The following is a 12,417-nucleotide window of genomic DNA, read 5'->3' as shown; positions in this document are numbered from 1 at the left end:
GGTGTAAATTCAACTCCTAGGATATCCTACCCTATATTTTTAATACACCTTCAACCCAGGTCCCCCCTAACTCCTACAGATAAAGCTCACCTGAAAAAGAGCTCACAATGCAAAACCAAAAAACACACAAGGAAAAAGTCCTCCTTGAGCAAACCAGAGCAGACACTACAAAAGAGCAGACCCAATATGAACTTCAGATAAGAGACCAATGAGAGAGATTATAAAAGCAATGAATTTTAAATAATTGCAGAAACAAAAGAAGAAATCAAACACATGTGAAGAGTGGTGTTGCCAAGTAACCCGCATCCATTTGGCCATCCAGCCAACCTCAGGTTCTTCTCAAAAACACCAACTGCCTCCCACACACAGCAGGGCAGGCTTATGGGTACCCCACCCACGCACCCCCTCCATACCAGCTGGTATGTTACAAGGAAACCAAACTTTACTTCCCAATTTCAGCAAATCAGTAAGTGTTTACTAACGAGAAGTATACACACAAACACAACTCCAAACAGACCAGAAAATCTAGAGCAACCTGATCTCTTATCTACTGCTCAAGGGAATATAAATAGGTATAACTTTGAGGGAAAATAATTGGCATTAGCTAACAAAATTAAACATCAGAATACGTAATCCAGCATTTCTAAGCCCAAATAGTATTTGAGAGACCAGCTTGATGATAGCCAGCAAGATTCACATATAAGGATGTTCATAACAACAGAAAACTGGAAACAACCCAAATGCCTATTCAAAGGTGAAATGACAGAAAAATATCAACCCAGAAGAATGTTCAACAGTGAAAATGGATAAACCAAAGCCAATGCTTTGAATGAGAGAACCAAGGCCCAGAAGATCACAGCAAGAACTAGTAAGTGGTGATAAAGTTCAGGATAGTATATACAGGGCATAAACCACGCAGAGAGACAAAGTCAGGAGAAGCACAGACAGATGCACATTGTTGGTAATGTTGCAGATCTTAATAAATTTACAGACGTTCATTATATGAAAAATACAAGTAAATAAGAGGGCCATGCAAAGACCATTGTTGATAATGAGTCACGAATCAAGGATCAAGGATCATGATTAATCTACTTCTCTGCATCTGAGTCCCCACACCACCAATGAACATGCTGGGGGAGAGGCACGTTATAAACAAGCAGTTCAAAAAGAAAAAGCCTAAAAGGCCAATAAACATGGCTTTTTCTTATTATCTCCTGGCCTGGAACCTAGCACAAGGCCTGAGTCATAAGACGTGCTCAAATAAATATTTGTTTAATGAACTGGACAAGCAAGTAGTAAAATGTCCAGTTATTATTCTAGTCAGCTCTGAATATTTTCAAAAGTCTAATCATATCTTTGAATATTTGTGAGTATGAATAAAAATTACTGACACACTAGATCTTCTCTTCAACTGAAAACATGCTTTCTACCAGAGAGACGACCTTTCTAAAAAAGCATTATTAGGTGTTATGGACTGAATGTTTGTGTTCCACCCCAAATCCTATGTTGAAGCCCTAACCTTCAGTGTGATGGTATTTGGAGGTGGAGTCTTTGCGAGTTGATTAGGTTCAGATAAGGTCGTGAGGGTGGAGCCCCCAAAATGGAATTTAGTGTCCTCGTAAGAGGAGGAAGAGACCAGAGCGTGTGTTTTCTCTCTCCCTCCCCCCTCCCACACCCCCACCCCACCCCATGTGAGGACACAGCAAGAAGGCAGCGTACTAGTTAGGAAGGACCCCTCACCAGGAACTGAACATGCCGACACCCTGAACTTGGACTTCCCAGCCTCCAGAACTGTGAGAAGTAATTATGGTTGAGCCACCCAGTCTGTGGTATTTAGTTACAGCAGCCGGAGCTAAGACACCAGGATTAAGCGCGCGCGCGCACACACACGCGCACACGCACGCACACACACGCACGCGCGCACACACACACACCTTTCTGCTCATTGAGAACACACCTTCCTAACTGCTAATAGAAAAGCTCCTGCCTTAAGCCCTCATAAATTCCTGCCAGGGTGAGCTGAGACTACCACACGTCATTTGCATCCTGTCCCTGGACCAAGAGAAATGCTCTTTTAATGACTTCCACCTCTGTTTTACAGGTAAAACTTCAGTGTATTTGGGCAAGTCCCAAATAGGAAGTGAAAATGCAAAAGGCCCGAGTTCTGATACCACCTAGCTGTGTGACACTGGGCAGGCCAGTTAGTCTCTAGGAACCTAAAAACCTTATGAAAAACAGGAGATTGGTCCAGGGGGCCAACATCTCTTCCATTTCTAAGTGAGGACATTGCATTCATTAGTAATTTCTAAACCTCTCACTTAAAATATGTGGGGAACATAACCAAGGGGCACTCAGCCCACTTGTACAGAAATACACCTCGATAAAATATTGCTTAGATAATAATTATACAATGCTGAATTGAAAATTATACTTAACTTCCAACAAGACTAAAAGGAAAGCAGAAAACACTTACAAAAATAGCTTCTTTTCCCAGTGTTCACTTCCAAAGACAGTTGGAGCCGCTAGGAGCCACCTCACTAAAGCAGTCAGCGTCTTACAGTTTTCCCTGATGTCATCAGTTCAGTGACAATTTCATTAGCTGAGGAAAGCCACTGCCACTGCAAGAACTGGGTGAGTTTATGGCATCAACATCCTATGTATGATTCTTTAACACTATTAATTGAAGTTTTAACCAAAATCTGGTTTTATTCCATTAGAGTGACTTTCCAGATGTTGCTTTATAGTTTATAAATAACAGTGAAGCATGAACATTTTCTCAAGCATACAAAAATATGTAGCTTTCCGAGTGTCACAGGAATCTACCCAAGCACTGATAATTATAGCTCTCAGTAAGTATCTCACAATATCGTCTCCCATTTTTACTAACAAGAGAGATCAAGCATGGATATTGTTTACTGAGATAATGTAGACTGTTTATAACCCACTGCTCAAATTATACATACCGAACATCCCAAAAGTGTATAAACAAACAGAGTAGGATCTGCCCTTCTCAGTCCCATGAGTGAAGGATCCCCCTGACCTTGGTCCTTGCCCCTAAGCTCACCAAGGGTTGGACAAAAAGTACTTTCAAAATCTTCCTTTGTACTTTCTCTTGACCTCAGAAACTTGACCTCAGAAGTACTTACTCTGAAAAAACGAATAAAACCCCCATTATGGGATCAGTTTGGATTCTCCGGGATGTGTTTGGTTTGTGGATATAAGGAAAAGAGGCATGGGAGGAATAGTTGATAAACTCTACAGTAAATTCTCAGGAAGTTTTTTCATGTCTGGGAACTATTTGGGTTTTAAACTCTTAGCCCTGATTTTGCCCTAAGCCCTTTATTCCTAATCCCATCAAAGGGACCCTCTCACCCTCCCAGAGCTGGTGCTGCACATTAACTGCAACCACACTGCTGCTGTCTTTCCCACTGGGCACAGGGACTTCTCCTAAGGGTATGTATGGTGTTAGCACTTGTGTTATCAGAAGACCAGAGTTAAGGCTAATGTTATTACCTCACAGGCTGTGCACACAAGGTGACAGGATTTAACAGTCATTGCTCATCAGACCAGGTGGCTTAGGTGAAGTGAAAACAACAGGGGACGTAATCTTTGGGGCTGAACCAGGGCAGCATACAGGCAGTGGGTAGGACTTGTCCCCCCAGGGGCAAAATGCATGAGAGGAGTTCAGAGCTGAGATCCAAGAGAAGTTTTTCTTATTCTAATCCCATCCAATCCAACAAACTGCTGCCAAATTAGTTTCTTCCCCAATCCCAACAGCCTTTCCTGCTCAGCCACCCCAAAATTCCTCAGCTGATACTCACAGCCTCCCCCAGTCTGGCAGGAACGCAAGCTAGAGCTCCTCCCGCCCCACCCGCTTCCATCACCCCACTTGGCCAAGAGGCCAAGACATGATTCATTTTCGCCTTCACAAACCAGCATCTCCCTCCGTGATGTTTCTGTCATGCTGTTTCCTAAACTGAAAATACTCTTCCCTCATCTAATCTGTTTGTTTAAATTCTGCCTGTATTCATTCAAAGATTGAGCCCTCACTGTGCCAAGTGAATTTCAAACGCCACTTAAAAGGGAAAAATGCAATTCTACTCCTATCGGGTATCATGGCTATCATGCCTGATCCTGCTCTCTTCTAAAGCCTGCAGCACCTCACACGTTACAACTCTATCTTCTCACCTCCACCCTGGCCATTTGTTGGAGAGAAAGGACTAGGCAAGGAGAGGGTAGCCTGCTGCAGAAGCACACAGGCTAAGCATTTCAGGCCCCTTCAGAGTGGAGAAGAGAGCACTTCAAGAACAAAACAAGTGACTGTCGACATATCAAATGCTGCTAAGAGGTGAACGTAAGAAGTGAAAAGCATCTACTGCACAGAGTCCAAGGAGGTCAGAGGTGTGACCCTGGTGAGGGGCCACTGTCACAAGAGTAGGGAAAGCAGAGAACACATTGGGAGGAGGTGGGTAGTGTCCAGCAAAGAAGGGAGCAGGAGGGAAGAAGGTGGAGACTGAATACAGACTCACCTTGTACCCACCTTTCCTGCATATCCCCAGGTAACTTTAACAGGTCTTACATGTCCAAGACAGTAATTATTGTTGAATAAATTAATTCAAACACAAAAACGAATTTGTGCTATCCCGTATGCACGACCTGCATTAATATATACCAATGGTTTAAGTTGCCATTTTACCTTCTATTTTACTTTGAAATATTGCAATTTTTTCCAACTACTGTACACTGAAAATCAAAATGTTTCATGGAATTTTTTCCCCCTTTTGATCCTACGGGTGGGAAAGTACCTGGGCAAAGGGATAGAGGAAGAAAATCCTTCCTACTGATTTTGAGACAGGCCACTTCTCCCTGCCATTGCTGAGGACAGAGGTTCCTCGCCTTCCTGCTCTCCCGGGGCAGTTACTCAGGTGGTCACACACCTGAATGTTGGTATTTCCACATTCACAAAACAAATACATTCAAAGACTCTACTTGGTCTGTTTTCATAGTAACAGGAATGCAAGTCAGTTGTTTGATATGATGCAGCTGCTAAGACAGTCGTCCAGGCTCCCCAGCTGCCTTCTAATAGGGCTGGTTCCACTTAACATGCTTTCCCACCCCATTTAGAACCTTCCCAGCTCCTCAGCCTAGGGTCTCCTCTGCCTTACTCTCAACCAAAAAAGCAACCATACATATGGAAATTAGAAAAACAATAGCTTTTAAATGATGCACCTCAGAAAAATTCTTATCCATAAACACACCAACCTCAATTTTCCTAAAATCAGAAACAAGTTTGTCCTGTAAAAGGAGTTAATTCATTTAGTTTCTCACTACTAACCATAGACTTAATTTATTTGGTGATAAATTATGAAAATAGGGAGTGGTCTGCCTACCTAAAGGATTAAGAAAATGAGCGTCATTAATAGTCACCTATGAGCTATGCCTTTATAGTTATTTTTAAAGCTATTATAATATTAAAATCTCAGAGTACAATCTTCCTTATATGAAATGATTGCTGAAAATCCACAATAATTGGCCAAAGTCATGGCTCACAATCACAGAGTGGAAATCAAATTTATGTACTCCTAGTAGTAAATTTCTTCAAGCAGGCTTGGTGGTTTCGTTTTAAGAGAAAAGAACTCAGATGTGACAATGTTGTGGGGACAGGGAAGGTTGCCTAGATGAAATACTTTCATGTCATTTATGTCCTGGATATCATGTACATATATACCCATGGGATGTCCAAAGAATTCAAGGAGATACTTAAGATACCATAAACACTATGTTTACAATACTCGTGTTCTAAAAGTTACACACTATTGATCTGAAGGGCATAATACAGCTTCCACTTAGATGCCTGATATCCTTAAGTCACCTTTCAAAAACAACTGGGAGTCTATATTGATAAATGTTAAATCTAGGACCAAAAAACAGAAAGAAGTAAAATGGGACCCTGGGTTATAGACACAGCAGAAGGAATGAAACACCACAAGCCATCATTTGAAAATTGGCAAATCTAAAAGCAGAAGTCCAGCCCTGTGATTTTTAGATTTGGTGATGCATCAACATTCAAAAACTCTCATGCTTTTTTCTTTTTTTCAAAGTCTTAATCACAGAGGTTCTGGAAGCTAAATAACGCAATATTCAAAGCTGTTTTTCCCCTTAGCTTTACAGCTGGGCTTTATGCTTACAATAACATTTTATTTTCCTGAGTGTTGGACAATAATCATCCACATACTTCATCATTTTGTAATCAACTATAGCCTGTCATATATAAGAAAATTCTTCCTGGGTCTTTTGAGTCTGTAAAGACCAGTTAAGCTGTGAATAACTCAAGAATGCTCTCAAACTAACCAGGAAGTCTTTACAAGTGAATTTTCCAGAAGCCTCTTCTTTCCTGTTTGAAACTGGTCTGACCCCTGAGCATGTTGCAACACAGTCAGTACTGGGCATCTCAGACACAGGACTAGCATGCTGCACTGAGATATTAGCAGTGACTGAACCGATTACCACACAGGGCTTTACAAAGTCCCTTTAGGTCATCTGACCCAGCCATCTACACAGAGTTCTCGCAAAGCAGATTTCTCAGCTTTAGATCTTGCTGAGGTAAAGAAGACACTTTTTGCTGACAACTATTTCCACAAACTAGTATTCTCTAGCTAGTAGCTGACTCACACCAGAAGAACCCACTCCTGAAAATGTGCTAGTTTCATACTGATGACAAAATGCAAATACCATGTGAAAAATGCCAACAGCACTTCACGTTAGACAACTGTCAAAGAAGACAAAGAATCATGTTTCTCATGAAAACGACATGTAGCTAAACACACCAAGTACTTGATCTCTCAACCATATTGTGCAAACTATCAATAAAAACTGTAAGGATTTTCATAGTCAAATGTGTCTATGCCCATACCACACACACCCACTGCAATTAAATGCAATATAATCCAGTTTCTACAAGACATTCACTGTATCGCAATGTGGAAAATATTACACTCGCAATAAAAGTGTTCCTTTCACTCAAGTTGTTGCTTCAATGTATTACTGCTTTGTAGTTCAAAGTCACAAGACAAATAGTAAGTGGTAAAAGCTATTCAGGGACTTTTTAAAAACCATTTATTTCACAGTACTTCAAAATCAGTGCAGCTCACCTGTCAAGAGTTTTTCATTTTAGAAATTCTAATTTAAAATAGATGCCTACAGTTTGACACTACGTATCAAGAACTATACAAATCTGACGCAGTTATTGTATTTCCAAAAACTTGACATCTATGGAAATACTGAGGCATACACAAAGATTTATCTTATCATTCATAGCATCATATGGGTAGAAGGGAATCTAGATTGATAATTTTATGCAATTAATAAAGAAAACTGCGGTACATTTAGAAAACAAAACACAATTAGCTATGAACAATAATTCTGGTAAAATATTTAGTATGGAAAAATAGTCCTGATATAATAAGGACTATTCTATTCTTCTCCCCACCCCACATCCACCCAGAAAAAGGCAGAACAAAACAAAAAGGTCATAGTTTGAACAAAATTCAGGGCTTTGGGAAGGAGGTACTTAAGATATAAAAGCAACTCCCCAATTTTTTAAGTGTGTATATATGTAACCTGAATATCCCCAGTATGTAGGCTGATCCTATATCCTAGCTTTCCAGGTCCAGTCCAGTGTAAATATAACCATGTCCCAATTTGATAAAAATTAAATGGTCACCACACCTACCCCCCAGTGGTTTCTGGGCCCTAGGTAAGGTCTCTGACAGTTACGCCCTACATATGTGGGATTAAGGCTCCCACTATCAAATTCAAGACCTGAGCACTTCCTCCTCTTCTCTCTCATTCTCTGGAGTTCCCCAAAGTGGGAGGTGAAGGACAAATGGCTTAACCCACACAAAATCCATGCTGCTCTCTGCACATGCGCCCCTCCAGGCTCCCGCAGCAACACCTTCCTTAGCCCGGTCCACCACCACTGGACTCATTCTTAGGGGACGCCACTCTAGCCACACTCCTATGGGCAGCGGCTCGCCCTGCCTCAAGTTCTGTCACTACTTGCCTTTTCTGTCACACACACACACACTCACACACACACACACACACACACACACACACACACACACACACACCCAGCTGCTGCTCTGCTTGAGCCACCCACAAGATGAGACAGACCTGTCACGACCTGGGGTGTTTCCTGCTCTCTCTGAATGACAGACAAGTGACTTCCCCTTCTTAAGTCCCTCGCCATGGAGAGGAGAGGGGAATCCCACAACAGAGCTGCCTGGTCCCTCGGTGATGCAGTTAATTCTGCCTGGTTTTTCTCTAGCCTCCTTCTTCCCAAGGCCCTACAGCCTCAGAAGAACAGATCCAAATGAGACCGAGATGAACACAGCGTTTCACCGAATCTACAAACACTGCCCTCTTCACCTCAGGACTTCTTCCTCAATTAAGTTGGCATTTTGTTTCATTCTCAGAGGGCTACTGTCATTCCTGGTAGTCTGGCCCCCTGCAAAATAGGAAGAATAGCCAGATACTGGGGTTGGCGAGGGGAAGTAGGAGAGAATTTGTCACCTAGCTCCACACACTGGAACACTGAGCCTCAGCCCTGACCCAGAGAGGACCAACTCCACTCCCAGACACACACAGGCATGGAAAAGAGTGAAATGAAGGCGGATGTTAAAAGGGTCACTTATGAGTAGCTCACAGCTGGTCTTTAATTTTATAGTTGTGCTCTAAATTTTCTACAGTGAGCATAATTATGTTGAAAATGAGGGAAAAAACTGAAGTACAAATCAGTGAGTGTTTATAATGATGAGATGACAGAAATGGATAACTTACCGAAAAATTAAAGAAATGTACTGCAACCACATACAATTAGTGTTATGTGCTAAAAGCACAAGTGACTTAAAACAATATTGTCTCACTTAGGCAAGCTACAAGGGTATTAATGTCTTGAGAAAATTATAGTGAAACGGCTAAGTGTTTTGTTTTGTTTTTTAAACAAGATCATTCCATTTAAACCTCAGGATAAGAGAAAATTAATTTTGGAGACAAGAGACATGTTTAGAATCACAGAAAGCTTAAACATTAAGGACAGAAACAATTAAAAGGCAAGGAAAATTACACAGACCCTTTGTTTTGGAAACTGGATAGGCAATAATCCCTTTGGAAGAAGAGAAAACAATTTAAACTCCATTTAAAAACAACTGATAATTTTCCCCAAAGCAGCCTCTGCTCTGATTTCCCCTTTGTGTCAATGCAATCACCATTCTCTAGACTCCCAAGCTGAAGGAAACCTTGGGTTAGCTTTGCATTCTTCCTCTTTCGTACCTTCCTCGCTGACCAACCAGTCTTCCAATTCTTCTTTCTCCAGAATGCACTCCTGAAAGGACCCATCCACTGGATGCCGTACCACCCACAGCTTGTTTCACCTGCTGGCTCCTCTCCCCTCTGCTACCACACTAACTGCAAGGAGATGCCCATAGTATTCTAATCAAAATGCATCAATGGCTTCCCACTACCTATAATACAGCGCCAGCTCCTTAGGCTGGTAGTCATGGTTTCCCAGGGTCACTGCTTCACACAAGTCAGAGTCCAGTGCACACCTGTGAACGGTGGTCCCTGGAGCTGGGTGGCACAGTGCCCCCCTCCCCACCTATGCTCCAACATGGCTCCTCGAGCCCTGTTTATATGCTCCACCACAGAGTGGTTCTCAAGTGCAGCCCTGGGACCAGTAGCATCAACATCACCTGGGAACTTTCTAGAAATCCAAATTCTAGGGCCCTACAGCAGACCTGCTGAAACAAACTCCGCACGTGGAGCCCAGCAGGTGACTCTGATACACGCTGAAGCTGAGAACCACAGCCTCACAGAAACCCTCCAAACATACCTGACCTCCTCACTGTCCCCAGAACGTGGTTTGCACTTTCCTCTTCTGTCGCTTAGTTCACAGGACAGCTTCCTGCCATCTACCTAAATCCCATCTATCCTTCAATCACAGATCCAGTCCTTCTTCCACCACAAAATCTTTACTGATCATACTAAGTACTGGCATCTTTTGGATGCCAACAGAATGTATTCCCTGTACCACTCACTCAATACTTATTAAAATGACAACAGAGCAAGAAAACAACAGTCTTACAAACCTATAGTGCAGGGATTACAAAACAGACTTCATAAAATATGCCAAATTTGAGCAAAAAGTAATGACAGCCAGGAACTATGTGTTAAGAAAGATTCTGAGGCTGTGCCCAAGTAGGAAGACAACATTTCAATTAGAAATGTCCCTATGAGCAGTTTCTTGGGGGGAAGCAGTAGAGAGCGACTGCTTCCTTCCTGCTCTAGGGTTTTAACGCAAACTGAGAGGGAAAGAGCTGCCAAAGACCCAGAGACAGAACAGGCTACAGGTAGCTTTAGACCATCATTTTAACGCTCTGTGCACTTAGCAGACAGGTCTGTCTCCAACATGTCTGTGAGAAAGCAGCCCATGCTGTGACAGGTCTCAGCAAATCATGGCCCAGGTTAGAGAGATGCAGCACACTGTAAACATAATGCACATCTAATTTTTCCCAAAATCCCACAGTTAACACTATACCAGGTAATGGGAGGGACAAAAAGACCCATTTCCTGTCAACATTTGTCATATGACACACACCACTTACCCACCCCTCCCCCCTCCTTCCCACTCTTCCCACCCCCATCTTTCTCTCAAAGTCAAAGAAACCAAAAACAAACCAAAAATTAAAAACAACAAGAACAACAACAACAAAATCATGTCTGAGCCAGGCTCAGAGGATATGGATCCATCTATTTCAAATCATTTTGCTGCTCTCAGGGCCAATACAACCCAGATCTTCCCTGTTACAAACCTGTGTAGTTTTTAGCTCACTTACACCTCCACCTAAGCTAACACGCAACTTGAAGGCAGAAAGCAGGGCTTGTTTTGATGCTCATGTCATCTAGTCTAGTGCCACGCACAGATTGTGATGAACAGTAACACACACTGGCTGGGCCTGCAAAGTCCCTGTCTACTTTTAGGCTTCCAATTTCTCAAGACATCCCCCCACCTCTAGGAAACAGAGTCTTGTTTTTAGAAACTTAGGTTATTAAGAACACAAAATTGATGGTACAATAAGGGCTGCAATGGATCACTGCATGTATGTTACTCAAAGTAAAAAAAAACAGTACACTCCCCTAGCACCTCCCCACTCACATTCCTACTTAAAGAAGCAAGCTGTCAGGCCAGGTGAGGTGGCTCACGCCTGCAATCCTAGCACTCTGGGAGGCCGAGGCAGGAGGATCACTCGAGGTCAGGAGTTCAAGACCAGTCTGAGCAAGAGCGAGACCCCGTCTCTACTAAAAATAGAAAGAAATTACTTGGAAAGCTAAATATATATATATATATATATATATATATATATATATATATATATATGTAGAAAAAATTAGCAGGGCATGGCGGCGCATGCCTGTAGTCCCAGCTACTTGGGAGGCTGAGGCAGGAGTATCGCTTGAGCCCAGGAGTTTGAGGTTGCTGTGAGCTAGGCTGACGCCACGGAACTCACTCTAGCCCAGGCAACAGAGAGACTCTGTCTCCAAAAAAAAAAAAAAAAAAAAGGAAGCAGCAAGCTGTCCCTACTAGAACACATTAAAGACACTGCTGGAAACAACAGACACGTGAATCACCCTTGAAGGCCAGCCGGTGTGATTCACAGTTAGGGCTCATGCCTGTCTGGCAGGAAGGTTACATCTCTAAGCCTTGGGTTCAACGTGAGGCCAAGTTTGAAAAACAAACCCTAGATGTTGATTCCATCCAGCCACATGGACCCTTAATTCAATTGGCAAAGCAAGAAAACCAAATTTCCTAATGGTAAAAGGACACAGATACATGGCTGAAACTCAATTCTGGCATACCCATCTTCAAACAGTTTCACATTAGTGTAAACTTATGTCTAAAAGAAGAAAATTATGACAATTTTCAGCACATCACAGCACTTTCCACTGCCAGGCCAAGCCCGGCCAGAGTCTGTCTGGTCTAGTCAGCAATGAATATAGCCAAAGCCTCATGTGACAGTAGGCCACGAGGAAGGGAAGACATGCTCTCCCACAGCAGAGAACCCCCCTAAAGCTTTCAGCACAGTACCATGCCCTAGCAAAAGTCCTCAGAACTCTTAGCAGCATCAGAATGAACCATATTATGTGGTCCCAGTCTCACAACAGGTAGGTCCACACTCTGATGCAAATCCCAATGTGCCGAGCTCCAATGCCACCCTGTGTGGAAGGGCGACTTCTCCCCACCAAACCTTCACTCTGCAGCAGCAGCAGCAGCAGCAGCATAGCTCCAAGTCGATTGGGATTAAATACACACACACAACCCTTGTGCAAAAGGATCAGGAGATTCTCTCCTCTGTACAG

General features: G+C 42.7%; 1 protein-coding gene across 2 annotated transcripts in view; it reads right to left on the bottom strand.

Annotated features, from left to right (window-relative positions):
• ARHGAP10 (Rho GTPase activating protein 10) overlaps window positions 1–12,417 on the bottom strand; it is a 277,640-nt gene that overhangs the window by 231,187 nt on the left and 34,036 nt on the right. The window lies entirely within an intron of this gene.

The sequence above is a fragment of the Lemur catta genome, chromosome 5 (genome assembly GCF_020740605.2).
Source record: "Lemur catta isolate mLemCat1 chromosome 5, mLemCat1.pri, whole genome shotgun sequence".
Classification (NCBI taxonomy): Eukaryota; Metazoa; Chordata; class Mammalia; order Primates; family Lemuridae; genus Lemur; species Lemur catta.
This window is presented reverse-complemented; position numbering and strand designations above follow the sequence as displayed.